This window comes from Cuculus canorus, chromosome 21, assembly GCF_017976375.1.
Source record: "Cuculus canorus isolate bCucCan1 chromosome 21, bCucCan1.pri, whole genome shotgun sequence".
NCBI classification, from domain to species: domain Eukaryota; kingdom Metazoa; phylum Chordata; class Aves; order Cuculiformes; family Cuculidae; genus Cuculus; species Cuculus canorus.
This window is the reverse complement of record NC_071421.1, coordinates 6,214,987-6,229,312: the sequence shown is the minus strand read 5'-3', so window position 1 is coordinate 6,229,312 and position 14,326 is coordinate 6,214,987. Positions and strand designations below refer to the sequence as shown.

General features: G+C 45.3%; 1 protein-coding gene across 1 annotated transcript in view; it reads right to left on the bottom strand.

The window, feature by feature from the left end:
• KAZN (kazrin, periplakin interacting protein) overlaps positions 1–14,326 on the bottom strand; it is a 265,945-nt gene that overhangs the window by 177,462 nt on the left and 74,157 nt on the right. The gene's annotated exons all lie outside the window — the stretch shown is intronic.

Here is a 14,326-nt window from a genome sequence, read left to right as displayed (position 1 = left end):
CAGAAAATTTCTTGTCTTGATCCTAAATCCAGACTCAGTTTTGCAGGTTATTGCTACCTCCCCTGCCCCCAGTGACTGTGCAGTGCTGTCAAAGCTAATGAAGGGAAGTCAATACATTTTTCAGTCCTCAGTAAAAACTTAGTTTGCCCAATTATCATATCTAATTGCATTACACATTGACAGATGAATACATGACCCCCTGACATTTCAGTTTACCACCTATAAATCCACAGAAGAGATCTCATTCTTATTTAGTACGTTTGATTTAGATTTTCTTTAAGTTGCTTTACCGAATGATACCCTTTAAAAATTAACTGTTGGCATGCTAAACCAAATGCATTTTCCCGGTGCCAAGTGAGAAAAAGCTGGAAAAGCCTCACCACCTCACTGATGCATAGGCAACAAGGACACGAGTTACCTGAGTAATGAAATGATGAGAGAGAAAAAAATAGGAGAAGCGTGCTGAAATTACTAGAAGCCAGGTGCAGAAACTTTTAGCCAGCTCTGGTGGCAGCCAAACCCCCTGGTGGAGGCTGTGCGATAACAGTGACCCCTTTAGTACAGGAAAGAAAAAGACTAAGAAGCTCCAGTTGAACAAAGTTCACCAGGGGATTGTAGAGAAGATGACAATTTCGATGTGTTTTCCACTCAGAAATTATTCCCTATCATAACTGGTGTCAAATGCCCAGATGGCAATTCCCTGTTTCTTGCAGACATCAGAGTGCACAACTTACCCCGCCTCAAACGGGCACCTACAGGTCACACTTGTCCAGCTCCTTAGGTGATTAACACTGGGGCTCAGAATTATACCTTTATTTTATCCATATTTTTAGCTCAGAAAATTACTCACTTTGCTTTAATGTCCCTTTCTCTGATGGTTACCGAACCACTCATATCGGCTTTTACAACTGATGCTCCCCACTGTTGGTCCCATGTGAAAATGCATGGCCCTGGGAGAGCCACCAACAGCTTTGATCTGCTTTGTAGCCTTAAAACAAATTCAATTTCATTTCGGGGGTTGGTTTGGGGCTTCCCCCACCCCGCAAAAAAATTTAAACCATCAGATTTCCAGTAATAAAACTCCACCGCCTGCCCTCTCCTTTCCTTATTTCAGAGATGCTGTTTGGAGGGTCATTTAACACAGCAAACCACCTCATTTCTCACTACACCAATTAGTTCTCCCAACACACATGCAGGCTCTGAAAATAAGCCTCAAATGGAGTTATCCACTGACACATCCCACTCATACAAGTAATATGAGGGAAATCTTGCTAATTGGGGATTGCATTAAGCTGTAATATCAGGCTCCATCACTTGGTCCCAGGTCATTTTTGGTTGGGCCATGCCTCTTTCCTGAGTCCCAGCAGCCTTCAGCGGCTTTACGAGCTGATTTTGGGAGCAGAGTAAAAGCTTAAACACACTGCCACCAAGACAGCCTACCTGCCTAAGGATGCCGTCTATAAATTGTTGTGGAAAAAAAACCCAACAAAACTGCACGTACACAAAGACAGAAAGAATCTCGTTAGCACAAGGCAGTAAGCACAGCCAAGCAGAATCATAGAATGGTCGGGATTGGAAGGGACCTTAAAGCCCTTCCAGTTCCACACCCCTTCCATGGGCAGGGACACCTCCCACTGGATCAGGGGATTCAAACCCTCATCCAACCTGGCCTGGCACACCTCCAGGGATGGGGCAGCCACCACTGCTCTGGGCAACCTGGGCCAGGGCCTCCCTAGTCTCACAGGAAAGTATTTCTTCCTAAAATCTCATCTCAAACTCCCCTCTTTCAGCGGAAAACCATCCCCCTTCTCATCCTCTCCCTGCACCCCCTGATCCAGAGCCCCTCCCCAGCTTTCCTGGAGCCCCTTCCAGTACTGGAAGCTGCTCTAAGGTCTCCCTGGACCTTTCTCTTCTCGAGGCTAAACAAGCCCGAAGTAATGGAAGTAATTCCATTTACTCAATAACGAGCTATTTATTGCTCTTAGCCATCTAAGAGGAAAAGTAAAATTGAAATTCAGCCATGTCTTTTTGAGTAATTATCAGAATTAAACTTTATTTTCCTAATTAGAATTCCTATGGCTTTTTTAACATTTGAATTAGAAGTTGAACTCTAATTCTTTTCGGTACAGCACACCTCGTTTTGATCACAGGGTAATGGATAACACAGAATGGAGGCGACGATGATGAACACACTAAATTAGCCCTTTGATTTTTTACTGTCCCTGTACCAACAAATCCATCACCCACATTGCCAGGCTTAGATTTTCAGGAGCGTACAACACAGTCTGCCTTGCAAAAGCCTCCATCCTCCTCTCATCTCTTCTCGTATCGACATTACACCCATCCTCCACGCAGCTACTCCTGCTTGCGGCAGAGGAACAGAGACCAGGTCCATGAATACCAGGCTCAATTAATTATTTCTTTGTCTTTGACCTATAAAAAACCAAAGCTGCAAACAGGGCAGTGATCTTCACAAGACTTGGTGACAAGAAATTAAAGTAATTCATGGGGATTTGGGATATCAAGGTGTACCCAAACTGTATCTCCAGACTGAAGCCTTTGGGACTGCGAGGGGCAGCCCTGAAGAGCGGAGAGAGAGAGATCTGCAGGGAAGACATCACCTTCATTTGGCTAAAGGAGATTAATGTTGCTGCTTGCTGCATTTTATCCTGTCAAATCAAGCTGTCTACAGTGCTTATCGGGCAAAGCAATACACCTGCTAGATGAAAAGGAGACTTTCAAAACACACCAGAAGTGTTTAGTACAACTTCACTCACCTCCCTTCTCTCCACCCTGCAAGCATTTTTTGGAACTGAAAAATACTTTAGATTTTTTAGTCAGTGCAGAAGTGCTCTCCTTGTGCATTTTGAGAGGTCTGGCACAGTTTGATGTTCACTGATATTTGGCCAGATGTGTCAAGTTATTTAAGCCATTACTTTGTGCCATTATTGTTTTAAAGTGATGAAAGATAGATGAGAGCAGCCTTTCAAATGATGAAAACGCTGTATAAATAACCATCCTGCTCATCCCACAGCAAACACTCCTGTAGCCAAGGACAGTAATCTTCGTGCTTTACAGATGGAAAAACAGACGGCAAGGGGTTAAGCAGTTGGTTCAAGACCTCTCTGCAAGATGGTAGCGAAGCAGGGATGAGGAGTCAAAAGTGTTTCCAGCTTTCGCTTTGATGCTCCACTCTACTGGATAAGGAACATTTGGCCAAGGATTGCATGGAGGGGAAGGGCACAGGGGGTTGCCGCGTGCAAGAGGAAGCTGGAGAAGGAAAAAAAACAGTAATTTTTAAATAGCTCTTCTCAATCCATTCACAGCAAAAAGTGGATGCTGGGTGCAAATAGTTCCTGTCCCACTCTGCTGGCAGAAGGGCTCCAGTTCTGTGTCCTGGGGTGCATCCAGCACGGCATCGCCAGCCGGTCGAGGGAGGGGATTGCTATGCTTTGCTCTGCTGTGGTGTGGCCCCACTGTGAGTCCTGGGCGCAGTTTCAAGTGCCACAGGATAAAGAGGATCTAAAGCTACTGGAAAGTGTCCTGAGGAGGCCACGAATCTGGTGAAAGGTTTAGAGAGGAAGCTGTATGAGAAGTGCATGAAGTCACCTGGTCAGTTCAGCATGGAGGAGACTGAGAGGAGACCTCATCATAGTCTGCAGCTTCCTCCCAAGGGGAGGAGGAAGAGGAGCACGCGCTGTGCCCTCCTCTCTGCCAACCAATGACAGGACCCAAGACAACTGCAAGAAGATGTGCCAGGGGACAATTAGGTGGGATATTAGGAAAAGGTTTTTCCCCTCGAGAATGGTGGAGCACTGGAATAGCTCTTCAGCAAAGCAGTCATGGCCCCAAGCACGACCATATTCCAAAAGCATTTGGTCAATGTCCTCAGTCCTATGGTGTCAATGTTGGGCTGTTCTGTGCAGGGACAGGAGTTGGACTCAACAGTCCTTGTGGGTCCCTTCCAACTCACAACATTTTATGGTTCCATGATTCTCAGCGAGAACCACAGGCAGCCTTCCTGCCAATTACACAGGGAAGAAGAGGACACACTCCCTACTAGGGAATAATCATCTTTTTGATTACATTATTGTTTGCATCCTTTGATTTTCTTTAATTATATTATTTGCTATTACCTATTACATTCCCTGTTTGACATCACACAATAACAAGAGGTACGGTATCATTATTAATATTTCCCCCTTGGAAAAATGAAAGCAGGATTTCCCTCTTGGTCCGCAGATCCATAGATCATTCAGAGAAGTAATAAAGTGACCACTAAGATTTTTCCCACGTAAATAAGTCTACCCCGTAGCAGAAATATCCTCTGAGTTCCAGGAGGACAGCAGCATGATGAGCTTTCCCACGGAGATCTGAGTAGTGTCCAATCTAAGTAGGAAGCTGCACCACGGAACCCACTGTGCCGAGCTTGTAAAAGTTCCCTCTGACTTCCCACCACGTGGGGCTTTGTTGCTCCAGCAGGTTTTAAAAGACCTCAATTACAACCAGACTCTGTAGATATATCTAACAGGCACACGCGGTTTGGAGTTTGCAAGCAGGATATATTCAGGCTGATGTTGCTTTTAAACTAATGGGATTTGTAGCTCTCACAGGTTAGGGAAGAGCCAACTGCTGTGATGAAGAGACAGAAGAAACCACATCAGCCAACGCACGGCAGGGCTTTCCATATTACAGTATTAGAATAAAAATAATGCACTAGAAAATGCTGTTTTGCAGCAGGTTGGCTAGAACAGCATTTCCTGGCATGGCGCTGGATCAAAGCCGAATTCTATAGCATTAATTATTCAAACACCGATGAGCTACATTTTGTCAGTTAAAGCAAAGAAAAATAATCAGATCAGTGTTGTTACAGTGTGAAGAAGCAAAACAGATTTTGTGCGAACAATTAAATTCATTTGTGCAATCAACCTGCACGTGTTTTTCCTCCAGATTTGCAAGTTATTGCGCCAGTTCTCTCAAATGTGAGAGAACATGGAGCTCACTCACGATGCTATTGCAGCCTCAGTGACAGTCATTTACTGGGGTTTCCTTATTATTTTCATAGCTTATCTGATTGTTGGGTCTCAGTCACGGAGAAGAAGTAGCCAGGCACATATGTGTATGTTCTTATGTGTATGTGTGTGTATGGTCTGAATTTTGGGGTCATGGTGAGAACTTTGGGGTCATCCTATGCAAGGACAGGAGGTGGACTCAATGGTCATTGTTGGGCCCCTTCCAACTCAGGACACTCTATGATTCTAATGTTCTTCTCATGGCATCCAAGAGACAAGAGCGAAATAGAGCCATTTTTCTTTAACAAGGCTTAGTTAAAATAGTAGCAAATGGCAAAAGTCCAGCAGAGGAGACCAAATGTCCACCTTCCCATAGTAATGAAATTTATATAAAGGCATTTCTTTAAAATAACCCAGCAGCACACCCGGCTGAGAAAGCACATACACAGCCTTCCTCTGCAGACCTTCAACCATATAACTGTCTTCAACTCCCTGAAAGGAGGTTGTAGCAAGGTGGGTGCTGGTCTCTTCTCCCAAGTAACAGGGGATAGGAGGACAGGGAATGGCCTCAAGCTGTGCCAGGGAGGTTTAGACTGGATATTAGGAAAAGTTTCTTCACCAAAAGGGTTCTCAGGCACTGGAACATCTGCTCAGGGAAATGGTCGATCCACCGTCCCTGGAGGTACTAAAAGAAAACAGGTAGATGAGGTGCTCTGAGATCTAGTTTAGTATTGGACAGGTACGGTTGGACTTGATGATCTCAAAGGTCTTTTCCAACCAACAATTCTATGATTCTATAAAATGCTCAAAAGCCATCAGCCCTAAACAGCGCACATGTTCAAGGATGCCAGTGTTTCTGGTCTCCTCCTGCCCTAACGTGCAAGCAAGATAATGGTACCAGGGTGTGAGATGACAAAAAAAGATCGGTCTTTACTCAGTCGGTATGGAACACTGGAGACTCTAGAAGGGAAAATCACAAACTCCCTAGTGAAAGACATTGACAGGAGGTGATTCCTTATCTGTCCGAGTATTTGAGGAGTTAAGCATAGCTCCATAGGGTATAACTCTCATACTGAATGTCACCGAGGTTTCTGCCTCAGGCATGTTGTCTCCTCCCGGTATTTTGAATTCACTCTGAAATTCAGATTTGGAGCCCTGTCCACTTCCATAAACTTCATTCTGCTGCCTGAGACTGCCTTTGCTTGTCAAATTTTAATTGCTTTGTCAGAAGATAATTACAGCTCTTTCACAACTCACTGTGCTCTCTGGGCTATTTCATCCCAGATCCAGTTCATGGTTCAGTTTCTTACAGAAGCCTCAGATACCCACAACTAAATGTCCAGCCAGTTCTGCAGCCTGGGATCATTCACAAATACCTCCAGCTGCTCCCCTGTTCAGCGGCTTTGTTTAAAAACACATTACTCTGGTCTCTCATTTTCATAAGAAGCAAAACGCTGAGGTTTCTATCCTAGGATTTGCAGCTAACCTCCTTTGCCCAAGGCAGCTGAATGCTGCAACACTACCAAGTGCTTCACAACCAGCCCGTGCCAGAAATGAGGCTGCCTTCTGGCTGCCCTCTTTCTTTTGTGACACCTACAGAGCATTGTTTAAAACTTCTGTTATTGTCCTTGATGCATCCAGAAGGCTTCTGTCCAATGTAGCTTTTTACTGAGCTATTCTTCTGCTCAGGGACTTTGCTGTTTGCTCCCAGTTGCAAACACTACACAGCAATCAAAAAGTCAAGGAGCTGGAAAAACGAAGCTTTAAGTGCCCGCACTCTGTTCACCTTTAATAACTTGGGTGATTATTTGGTGATAGTGAGCCCAAAAGTCCACCCATTTTAGAAGATCACCCAAAGCTTCAGAGATTTGCCTTCACTTTAGAAGCCCTAAAGAGGAAGACTTGGAGTTGCTGATGGATAAAAAGCTCCACATGAGCCAGCAATGTGCGCTTGCAGCCCAGAAAGCCAATGGTATCCTGGGCTGCATCCAAAGCAGTGGGATAGCAGGGCGAGGGAGGGGATTCTGCTCCTCTACTCTGCTCTGGTGAGACACCACCTGGATTCCTGTCTACAGTTCTGGAGGCCCCAGCACAGGAAGGACACGGAGCTGTTGGAGCAAGTCCAGGGAGGCCATGAAGATGATCTGTCATATGAGGACAGCCTGGGAGAGTTGGGCTTGTTCAGCCCGGAGAAGGCTCCTGAGGGACCTTAGAGCAGATTCCAGTACTGAAAGGGACTCCAGGAAAGCTGGGTAGGGGCTCTTGATCAGGGAGTGCAGGGATGGGATGAGAGGGAATGGTTTTAAACTGAAAGAGGGGAGATAGAGATGAGACGAGTGGGGAGAGCACAGTTATTTTATCCAACTCTTCACTGTAAACACTGTTTTAAAAAAACTTTAAACCCTTCGAAAAAAGCCCTTATTCCATTTCAGACACACATATGAAGCTCCAGCTACAGTATCTGCTACCGAACTGCTTTACACTGCGCTAAACAGTAACCTCTGATGTTTCTCTGCCTGTGGTTTGGGAAGTAACAGTGTAATCCTCCTCTCAAGTCCGTGTAAAAGACTATGAAGGGTCTGGATGGTTTGGCAAGGAACCATTCACTGGGGACGGATAACAGGGCAGGACCACGCAAGGACAACGTCAAATGATGGTAACGAGCAGCTGTGAAGCTTCCCTTTTATTTCAAATTCTACAAGAAGAAATCGAGAAGAATCATGGAATGGTTTGGGTTGGAAGGGACCTTAAAGATCATCCAGTTCCAACCCCCTGCCATGGGCAGGGACACCTCCCACTGGCTCAGGCTGCCCAAGGCCCATCCAACCTGGCCTGGAACACCTCCAGGGATGGAGCACCCACCACTTCCCTGGGCAACATGTTTCAGGGCCTCACCACTCTCTGGGTGAAGAAATTCTTCCTCATGTGTAGCCCAAATTTCACTTCTATACTACACCAGCTCTAACAGGATGTCAACACAAAATCAGTAAAAAAAACAGTAGAAGTAAATGCCTACAGAGCAACACTTATTTTGATGCAATAACCCTTCACCAAGTCACAGAATTAAGGGAAGAAGATACCAGTAGCATTGTTGAGCCTGGAGAAGAGAAGGCTCCAGGGAGACCTTAGAGCAGCTTCCAGTACTGAAAGGGGCTCCAGGAAAGGTGGGGAGGGGCTCTTGATCAGGGAGTGCAGGGAGAGGATGAGAGGGAATGGTTTTAAGCTGAAAGAGAGGAGATAGAGATGAGATCTTAGGGAAGAAATGTTTTACTGTGAGGATGGCAAAGCACTGGCCCAGGTTGCCCAGGGAAGCTGTGGCTGCCCCATCTCTGGAGGTGTTCCAGGCCAGGTTGGATGGGGCTTGGAGCAGCCTGAGCCAGTGGGAGGTGTCCCTGCCCATAGCAGGGGGTGGAACCGGATGGGCTTTAAGATCCCTTCCAACCCAAACCAGTATATTATTCTCTGGTAAGTCCTGCTCTCTTCTTTACAAGCTTGTGTACAGCTCATAACAAAACCTACCATCACTCTGAGTTGTCTGTGTTGACCTAAATCTCTGGCATAGCGAGTTGGACCTAGGTCTTTTAGATCTGTATGTTTGCCTGTAAACACATCCAAAATAAATGTTTCTACAGCAATAACGATATCTACATACGGTAACCATTCAATCTCACATCTTTTATAAATACCCCTATTTCAAACCTGCTGACTTCACCTTTGATCCAGCGACATGCCACGAAACTGTTCTATGTTGCAATAATATCTGACCACCAACCCTACTTTTTCTTAGAAGTGAATGCGTTTTAAAAATGGCAAGAAAAAACGCTATCACTTGCTGCAATTAATGAGGCCTCAAGAGCTTTGCTGTCTTGGAAGAAGGTTGCCTGCTGAAAAGCATCCTCTGCAGAGCCAAGGCATTTTCATTTACACACCAGAAAGCGGGATACAGCAAACCCGATGGATGAACACAGCACACAGCCAATGGCAAATTCAGTCCAAAAAGTTTAGCGCTGCCACCTCACAAACCAGAAACACAGCCTGATTGCCTCAAAATACACTGCAGCAAAGTTATTTCCCCCTTTTGCTTTTTATTGATCTCAAAGTAATTGGAAAGCAATGCTCACATCCTGTTTAGCCCTGACTGGCTTTGCCATCCTTTGCCGAGCCAAGCACGCTGGATCCTTGTTTTCCCCAAATTCCCCCCAGCTCTGCCAGTGCTGTGTACAGCTCCTGCTTGCCTTTCCACTTCTTCCCTGCAGCAAAGGCTTCAAGGCTCTAAATTGTCACCAACACAAACTACTCATCGTTTTGTAGATCCATGAAGGTCCCTCCTTTGCTACCCAGGACAGGTTGCGGGTGAATCCTGCAAAATCTGGTCTTCCCGCAGGAGACGGGCACTGCGCCTTCCAGCCCACCCCATGCTGGCTGGGTCTCTCTCTCCCAGTATTCTGCCATTAAGGCAGAAATTTTGCAGCCAGGAAAAGACACACATGGCTCAGATCAAGCAAAAGCTACATCCAGGCAAGAGAAAAGGTTTCTATTTTAGCCTCTTCCCTGGTGCTAATCCATAGGTTTACTCTCAGCTGTTTTCCTATATTTTAAGTAGGAATGTATGGCCATAGCTCTATTATTCTGTTCCAAGACAAAACCCTTTATGTCATTTTATTGATTATTTCCTTCCTTACATCCCAAAGCAATATCATACAAATGCAAGCTATCACCATCTCTCCGTTCCCCACCATTCATACAGACACAAGCTATCATCATCCCTCTATTCCTCGTCATTCCAAAGACCACGCAGGACATACTGCCTTCTCTTTTGACTTCTACAAGGAACATATATAACTGCCCAACTCTCAAAATTCAGTTTTTATTGAGTTTTAATGCTGCCTTATGGGTCCTTTGTTCACTGAGAAACAAGATACCATTGAGTCTTACCTCTTTATATCCTCTGCTTCTGTAAGTAACCCAACTTTGCGGCCAAACCCACTGTTGTATATAAAGCACCTGCATTTCATCTAATGAAAAGCAGCAGTTTCCTAGCTGGAATGCAAGCACCTGCCTCTTGAAGCTCAGTAATCCCACTAATTGGCTCCTCCTCTCCATTTTGCCCCTAAATATGTATTCTGTAGGGTGAAAAGAAGCGCTGCCACCTGCTACCACATTTTTTTTTCCCCACGATTCCCAGTGGATTACTTCTACATATTCATCCTGAGCAGAGAAGCTGTTCCCCCTCCAGGTTTATTCTCTGCAAGTGTCCTGTAATGGGTTTCCATCCATGCAAGAGGGACACGTGGGTCCCAGAGCCGCTTCCCGAATGGACCGGCAGCTGCTAGCATGTCTGGGATTTGAGAAACCTTTAATTATTCCCCATTTATTGTATCAGGCAAATGCTGCCTCTGAGCACGTAATATATTATTTTAGTAGGCTGCCACAAGAGATCTCTTGGAAATATAATTTAATTCATGAGCTGACATAGGTGTATGCTATTTATATTATAACTTACAGCTTTCAGAGTACTGGACTGGTCCCCAGTATTTGAGAGTTGATCTTCTGTTTGCTTTTTGTGAATGTTTGCCATCCCCAGGAGTTTTTGTGTAACTGCTTATGCAAACAAAAAAATGTATATGCGTATTCTTTAGAAATTTCAGATACCTCATGGAAGCTTTTTAAATGAAAAGGTAGAGACTCATCAAATGTGTTCCTGGGATAAGAAGAACAGGGAACAGAAAATAAACCTCAACCACAAAACATTCAGTTTTCAATAAAATTTCTAAGGACTTAAAGAGTCCCTCCACCGTTGCTAAGGTCACGCATTGTTATCCAAGTGAAATGCACAGTTCGTAATGTGGCTTCTTAACAATAGATGCTAGTGGGGAAAGAGTTATTGGTAATCCTGGCACCAAACTGCTAATTGATGTTGTCTACAGGCACTGGCAGTCCTCACTGTTCCAGGCAATTGATTTTGGTTGAATTTAGATGTTGCTATCTTACTTCTAGACAGAACGCAGAGAACATTTTAACTATAGAAGCGAGTTTCAAGGCAAAACACAGAACTTGTTAAAGGCCATTAGCATAAGCGGTTTGAAGGATTCTTGGGCTTTTGCGGGTTAAGCTTTGTCTTATTTGGGGCTCAGCCATCAGCAAACTGCTGAATAAGATGTCTACCACCCCCTCCTTGGTGGAAGGGCTACCACCCCCACTTCTTGGTGGAAGTGTCCAGAGTAGGGTGAGGAAAGTGGCTATGAGACATGGCACCACCGAAAGACAAGGACAGACACTTACCTAAATAGAAACAGACTTAGACACAAGATAGAAATCTCAGTCAGGCACAAGAAAGAAATTTCTCAGGTGTCACTGGCTTAGTCTTCTGAAGCTTGCTCAGAAAATGTGGTTTGGCACATAGAGACCCATATCACTTCTCATCCTGCATATCTTATCCAAATCTTTACTTCCCTTCCTGCCTCCAGGAGAATACCAAATGCTTTTCAACGCCATACCTCTTGCTACTGGAAGCAGTCAGGAAATCATTGCTTTCTGCATACTTAAGAACATCGCATCTGCAAATCTGCTGTAGATGTAAACCTTACTTATCTAAAAAATCCATTTTAAAAAATAAAAAGTCTTTTCAAAATCTGTTTCCCCTCTAGAATGAGCTTCCTAATAAAATCCAACCACTGAGCACCGCAGGCTAGTTTATCATCTCTTTTCCATGACCTTCATCTAGCTTCAGCTTTCATACACCGAGTAGGAGTGAGTTATTTTGATTAACGATGATTGCCTCTTTGTCGGACCAGTAAATCAAACAAAATAAGAAACTCATACCTTGAAAGATTCAGAGGAGTTGCTGCCAAGTATCGTTATAAGGTCTTTATTCACCCTCCATCGTGCGCTTTACTCTCAAATGCGGCCCATTAAAATCCCTTGCACTATCAATTCCTCATCCCCCTTTTGCAAACATTGCATTTTTCCGTGTTTTCAGTGGAGCTGATACATTAATACAGCCGTAGAACTGGTTTCTTTTCTTGTTTGTGCAGAGTCATCACTGATCATATGAGTAATGTAAGCGCAGCAGGAAGATTCGGGTTGGCTAATAATTTCAGAGATGACAGGGAGGGTTACGTTAACAAGATGAGTGGGGAGAGCACAGTTATTCTATCCAACCCTTCACTGTAAACACTATTTTAAAAAACCTTTAAACCCTTCGAAAAAAGCCCTTATTCCATTTCAGACACACATATGAAGCTCCAGCTACAGTATCTGCTACCAAAGTGCTCCGCTTTACACTGCACTAAACAGTAACCTCTGATGTTTCTCTGCCTGTGGTTTGGGAAGTAACAGTGTAATCCTCCCCTCAAGTCCGTGTAAAAGATTATGAAGGGTCTGGATGGTTTGGCAAGGAACCATTCACTGGGGACGGATAACAGGGCAGCACCACGCAAGGACAATGTCAAATGATGGTAACGAGCAGCTGTGAAGCTTCCCCTTTATTTCAAATTTTACAAGAAGAAATCGGGAAGAATCATGGAATGGTTTGGGTTGGAAGGGACCTTAAAGCCCATCCAGTTCCAACCCCTGCCATGGGCAGGGACACCTCCCACTGGCTCAGGCTGCCCAAGGCCCATCCAACCTGGCCTTGAACACCTCCAGGGATGGAGCACCTACCACTTCCCTGGACAACATGTTTCAGGGCCTCACCACTCAATGGGTGAAGAAATTCTTCCTTATGTGTAGCCTAAATTTCACTTATTATACTACACCAGCTCTAACAGGATGTCAACACAAAACCAGTAAAAAAAACAGTGGGAGTAAATGCCTACAGAGCAACACTTATTTTGATGCAATAACCCTTCACCAAGTCACAGAATTAAGGGAAGAAGATACCAGTAGCATTGTTGAGCCTGGAGAAGAGAAGGCTCCAGGGAGACCTTAGAGCAGCTTCCAGTAGTCAAAGGTACCCCAGGAAAGGTGGGGAGGGGCTCTTGATCAGTAGGTGCAGGGACAGGATGAGAGGGAATGGTTTTAAGCTGAAAGAGGGGAGACTGAAATGAGATCTTAAGAAGAAATGTTTTGCTGTGAGGGTGGGGAGGCCCTGGCCCAGGTTGCCCAGAGCAGTGGTGGCTGCCCCATCCCTGGAGGTGTTTAAGGCCAGGTTGGATGGAGCTTGGAGCCCCCTGATCCAGTGGGAGGTGTCCCTGCCCATGGCAGGGGGTGGAACTGGATGTTCTTTAAAGTCCTTTCCAACCCAACCCATCCTATGATTAAACAGACAGCCTCTTTCCTTCTGGGATCAACCAAGGAATGGCTCTGCTGAACACCATGCAGGCAGCAGAGAGCCCAGGGCTGGAATATCCTCTGGTCCCCCTCACCCCCAGCAGTGTCACAGCTGTGGAATTGGCAACTGGCCACATGGAAAAATTATAATTATGCCTTCAGTTCCATGCATTCATGAGAGCTACAGCGTCGCTGCCACAGCTTTTAACAGAAGCCGAAGTGCATTATTCATAAGGTTTTTTTTAAGAAGTCTGTAATCATGGGAACTGCTTCTTTTATATTTTTAACCACACGGGAAGGATCTCAGAGTATCACTTCAGCTCCTGTTTCAGGCCGGATGCCATTTGTGCAAATGCAACTTTGAATCACATTGTGAAAACTCAAAGAAGCTAAGTTTTGGAAGTCTGCCCCAAGTTTGGCCTACATTTGAAGAATTTCATCTGAAATCGCTCAGAACGACTCAAAAGCAGTTTGCTTTGGAGTAGCAGCCCCTCGTCAAAGATGCCAAGGCTGACACACCTCCCTGGGAAATGTCCCTCTTCTTTGCAAAGTCCCTTTTCAGTCCCCAACCAGCAGCTCAAAGCTGTCGAAGAGAGAGGGATGAGGCATGTCGGGGACGGTGAACTCTGTGGCAGCAACGTCCTTGCAGCACTAAGCGTGCATTAACGGTAAGATCTCCTGCCATCGTCTCGAGAACAAGCTGAGACGGAGACGCTTTTGATGCTCCTGGTTCCTGAGATCTGGTGTGTCACAGGTCACTCCTCGGGACTGCACGGGCAGAGGATCAAACCACCAGCTCACGCTGATGAAAGAGTGGAAAAGCACCTTGTCGCTTCCTGGCCTCCTTGCAGGCAGCTGTATTTGAGCACAGGGATGGGGATCACAGGAGTTTGCCATGGGAAAGAGGACGCAAATGGCAGAAGAGCAGCAGCATCTCTTAGAGAGGGGTTTCTGCCCACCACATCCCATCAGCTCAGTGATCAAGGGCACAGGAGAAAGAAGTTTTCAGCAAAGCAACAACAAAGCTGAGACGAGGATCGGCA